The 5051-nt window shown below is 39.0% G+C and overlaps 1 protein-coding gene and 1 long non-coding RNA gene across 3 annotated transcripts in view; one reads left to right on the top strand and one right to left on the bottom strand.

Moving 5' to 3' along the window:
* The window catches only part of LOC104912874, a 3607-nt gene extending 1005 nt beyond the window's left edge, over nt 1-2602 (top strand). The window contains exons 2-4 of one of the 2 annotated variants that reach the window (XR_794975.3): nt 667-748; nt 1287-1373; nt 1929-2602. This is a non-coding gene — a long non-coding RNA (uncharacterized LOC104912874). Of the gene's footprint in view, nt 1-666; nt 1374-1928 lie in introns of both variants that reach the window. The other variant, XR_004161099.1, reaches the window with a different exon arrangement.
* The window catches only part of ADAMTS17 (ADAM metallopeptidase with thrombospondin type 1 motif 17), a 167213-nt gene that overhangs the window by 60937 nt on the left and 101225 nt on the right, over nt 1-5051 (bottom strand). The window lies entirely within an intron of this gene.

Genomic DNA, 5051 nt, shown 5'->3' on the forward strand with positions numbered 1-5051 from the left:
GTTTGTTTGTTTTAATAAGAAGAGAAGAGCATAAAGGGGAAACTTTACACCCTGAGGAAAAACAGACCTTGCAAATAGCATCTTGTGTGCTTTCAGACCCAAGAGTTATCCTGCAGGTTAGCAGATCGAATCCATGAACAAGTACGCCCAGTACTGGTTGGATACTTCCAGTTTTAGCAATCTTGAATAGACTGGTAAGAAGAGAAGCATTTCTCTTTTTCTACCAAGATGATCCATTCAGGAATGAGCAGGGTACTTGGAGCTCTACTATATTCAAAAGGAAGAATAAAAAATGAACAGCTAGCCTGGCATAGCCACCATTTGCTACTAGGGGTTTGTGTGGGTACGCACCCCTGCCAGCCATGTCCTTGGACTCACTTTCTTACAGAACTTTCTGTACTGTCCAACATGGACTTGGACAGTGACATTCTTAACTTCAGCAAAGCTGAAGATGCTGGTATCACCCAAGAGTTCCAGTTCCTGCCTGTGCTAGCTGTTGAAAGTGCTGTAGCACTGCTAAAATCAGCATTAGACAAAGAGGAAGCAGATTTTAAACCAAAGCCAACCCCTTGCCCATATTAAAATATGAAGTGCCGGCAGGAAATTTCAAGTTAGATTTTTCGGGCTTCAACTACTCAGCACTGACAGTGATAACTGTATCCACAGATTTCTTAAGGATTTTCAACCCAGGCAGTCTCCTACTCTGACATCATGTTTTGTGACTATTCACTGACCTTTAAATTGGCAGGTAATTGCATGTTCACTGAGCCAAAAGCCTGAAATTCATTCTCTCTGACATGATACCTCAGTCCACCCTTCCTTCTCTCCCTTCCCCTTCTTATTTTTGTAATTAAACATCTGAAAATACTGCTTGTTGGGTGGTATTTCCAGCTTCAGTCATTGCTGGCTCCAGCATAGGAAAACTCCTCCTCTTGAACGCACATCATCTGGGCTCTTCTGTTGTGAACTATTTTCTGTACTGCTTGGATATTTCAATGATATTTTTATTTGTATTGTGAATGGCTGTGCAAAAACTCAATTGATACAGCCTGTGTGAATATGTTTTGCTACATAAACACAATTATTTTTGTTATATACACACACCCTCTGTAAGAAATGACATTGTAGGCTCACAAAACTGTAATGCTTCCCATATGCTGAACTAGCTAGCTGTCTCAATGGATCAAATATAAATATTGATGCAACATGTGCCATTTTACAAATTAATCATGTACAGAGCATGGTGGTTATGACAGATTCATCTGCACTGCCAACTTTTTGTCCAGAGTATCCAGTGTCCATTGATACCTCAAGGGATGGACTACATGAAACAGGAATGTACATATCTGAGCAACTGATATTCAGATTTCACAGTAAGATAATTTTTATTTCTTTGTTTTAAACATGATTTGTAGAGAATTATGGGTATCTGTCAGGATTTGTACAAGAGATTGAGCATAGAACCTAATAAAGCAGTTCATCTTTAAATTACTTCTCTTTCTGTACCACAACAAATTTTGTGTTACAGATTGGAGTCAACACAAAAGTTAGTTTTGAACATTGTCCTGGATTTTATTTGAATCAGAGCGGTGCTTCAAGAACAGGAGATATGCACTACTTATTTTATGCTGTTATCTTATCCACATTAGACACACAGTGATGCCCATTGAGTTTGTGCTTAGATCTCTTAGCAGTCTGTGATAATGCTATACGAAGTTATTCCCGATAACTACTTTTCCACATACAAAGCTTGAAGGCTTATATGTCAATAATCCCTGTGTTTTGGCATCAAAGCAGACTACATGAGTGAGCATGAAAGTAATACAAAGCACTTTCCTGTCCAGAGACTTTTCCCATCCCAGGAACTATTTTGCTTCTGATTTTTGGCCATTTTCTGTAGCAATCCTTTTCTGATCCTTCTACATCAGGTTCATCTGAATGGACGCCTCAAACCTGAATCTACCTCCCCTCTGCCCTGGTTTGTACAAATATCAACAGGCTGCAAATACCAGAGGATTTTACATCAACTACTCGCTCTTTAAAAGCGGCATCTATCACGTCAGTTCTGAATGAGAAAATAATATGTATTTAGCAGTGTATGATATATACAGTCTCCTTTCTGTTCAATTCTTGACTGCAAAAGCTACAAGAACAAAGTCAAGTCTCCAAGGTACTTAACAATTAATTGGCTATTATATGGCTGCATGAGATAACATAGAAGAAAAAGAGTGGGAAAGCAGCATGGTTTTTCATATTCCACTGTAAAGAACATGAAAAACTAGCAAAATAGAAGATAGCATTTTGTTGCTGTCACCTACTCACTAAACTCTCAGCAGTCTTTCTACGATTACACTGGTATAGATATAGGAACTGAGAAAAAAGCAATTATACAGTAGGTATCTGTAGCTCAAATAATCCCTTCCTAGACTTTGTGAGCAATACCAAACGATTTATCGAAGTACAGCACAGAGCCAAGCTGTATGAAGACAAGCTACTCAGTCTGGAACATCTTGTACCACAGTTTATAATGCAGGAATATGAATAATACATGGAAAATCATCAGATGAGGAGGCAAAGCCAGAACTGCATGCATCAATCAAATGCAAAACATAGGTACTAAGTATGTTGGAAAAGCATTTGCCAACAATAGGTCCAGCAGACAACTGCAATTTATCCTCTGCCACTTGTGGCCCTCTCCTGACACTCTGTCCACCCGATCTGCAAAGACTGTTCTTGAAAATGTGTCCATTTTCAAATTTGCAGTCTTTCAGACTGTATTACAGACAGTCATTCTATAGCATTTTTACTGCGCCAGAACAGCCTAATGTGTAGCTTGTCAACATTAAATGGACTGCAGATTCACTAGCAAGCTAAAAGTAGCCATGACATAGCAAAACATAAATGAGAAAACTCTAGAGAGAGTCAAAATATCTTCACCTTTTATGTTATTAAATCACAAAGACTGCCTTTGATCTCTAGCCAGGTTCTGCTGTACAAGACCTCAGATTACATCCTGAAGCACAATCGGTAGTCTCCACTGGAAAGTTCTTATGCTATCATGAGTCTCTGAATAATCCTTTGAAAACAGCCAGCACAAAGTCATGTGCATCACAACACTCAGCTGAGCAGCTTGTCTTCTCTCCACAACACTTTTTAGTGGCATCTAACACCTTTTTTTTTAGCTCTACTTCAGCCAGCAGCTTGCTTCCAGCATGAGCAGCATAACAGAATGAAGAACTGTAAGAGGTCAGAGAGCACACAGTTTCCATGAATGCTGTCTCATGGAAAAAAACAAAAACCCTAGGAAACTTTCTCTCTGAAAGCCACTTGGAGAAAAATAGGAGAAGATAAAAGCAATCTGGGGTGCAGTTTGGACTGTATTACCTTATCTTCACCAACACTGCAACATCCATACTAGAGAAACCATGAAAGAACGCAAGAGAGAGAGACTACAGAGTTCTCCAACCTGTTACAGATCTTCCATCTCTTAAAAACTCCAGGAGAAAATAAATTCTCCTTGCTAGAAGACATTTCAGAAAGATCAAATACCTATATGAACACTGCATTTTGTACCAGAAGATAGTACAGATAAGTGCATTTACTTTTACTGAGCAGTATCTCTTCTAATAGCATAACTTTATAAGACTATCCTCAATTTTTCACACCAACTCTTGAAGCTCTTACACAACTTTTGTCTTGTCCTCGTGCTGGGACACTTCTACAACGATCATGAACAAAATGTTCATCCTGAAAGGCAATTCTAATAAACAAAGACAGGATAAAACTGAATAAGGACCTCAGGGTTTATCTCAAAGACAAAGAGCAAAATTATAGAAAAATAGAGGTGACTTCGGAATTTCTGTGCTAAATTTAGGGCTGACTGCTCTGTTCTATTGCCTCTCTGAATGACCACTGTATTAATCAGGTTTAGTCAATCCAGCTGCCTTCAGGTATAAGTGGTAAATATTGCTGCTTACCACGATTTTCCTTCAGAGGCAGTGTGGCTTACATAAAAAAATTTAATTCACACTGTTTAGACTGGATCTCAGCTCATGGCTTTAAAATGAAGCTGAAAGAAGTTCATAACATACAATGAAAGAAAGACTCTCCATCCTTTAATGTGCAACTCCAGTTAGGGTATGTTGAGGATCAAAGGTCCTGTTCCTGCTTCCCTTCTCAAAACCCTACTTTCCTTGAAAGAAAGATGAACATAGCAAAGACAAACTGAATTCCTTTTTCCATCAACAATGCATGTAGGAGCAAATACACCTAAAGGGAAGAGAGCTATTGCATTGCCAGGCCATTCTATGATTCTATGATTCACAAGTAACGGATACTGCTAATATGCCTGTTACTCTGGCAATGTATTATTCCTGCCTTTGAGAGCCTCTAACTGCACAGATTATGCAAGAAAATAAATAACAGCAATACCACCCTCTGATTTCAGCACTTATTCTGTACTCCAGACCTCCTGCCATGCTTGTTGCAAGGCTTTGTCTACACTGGGGAAAAAAACAAGAGTAATTGAATGAATATGATGATTAAATTCATTTAATAGATAGCTAGTTTGACAAGCATCTATGGCAAATGAGGTACATAGTCACACATGGTGATTCTCAGCACTAGACTGCATATAAGGCAGAAAATTATGATAAATTACTTCACAAGACTTTCAAAACTACTCGGCTTGAATTGATCATTTTGCATTTTCTCCCAGCCAGATGCAAATGGACTGAATGTTCTGCAGCTGTCATCACCTCTCTGAACAGTTTAAGGCAGTTGCCCCCAAGTTAAGAGCACAATTTGCTTTTCGTGATGTACCTCCAAAGCTCTGGGCTCATAAAGGTTTTCACTAGGAGGGGAGCTGGCTACTGCTGTTCACTGGAAGAAGAAAATGTACATTGCCATAATGTCTGATTTACCATTTGTGGCTGATCTGAACATTTGGAGCAGTAAAGCTGGCCAGCCCAGCATAATGGTCAATGGCACACAGCTGGAGGTGCACAGCTGGCCTTACTATAAAAGATTATTAATGGATTTTTCAGTTTTTT

Source organism: Meleagris gallopavo, chromosome 12 (genome assembly GCF_000146605.3).
Source record: "Meleagris gallopavo isolate NT-WF06-2002-E0010 breed Aviagen turkey brand Nicholas breeding stock chromosome 12, Turkey_5.1, whole genome shotgun sequence".
Taxonomy (NCBI): Eukaryota; Metazoa; Chordata; class Aves; order Galliformes; family Phasianidae; genus Meleagris; species Meleagris gallopavo.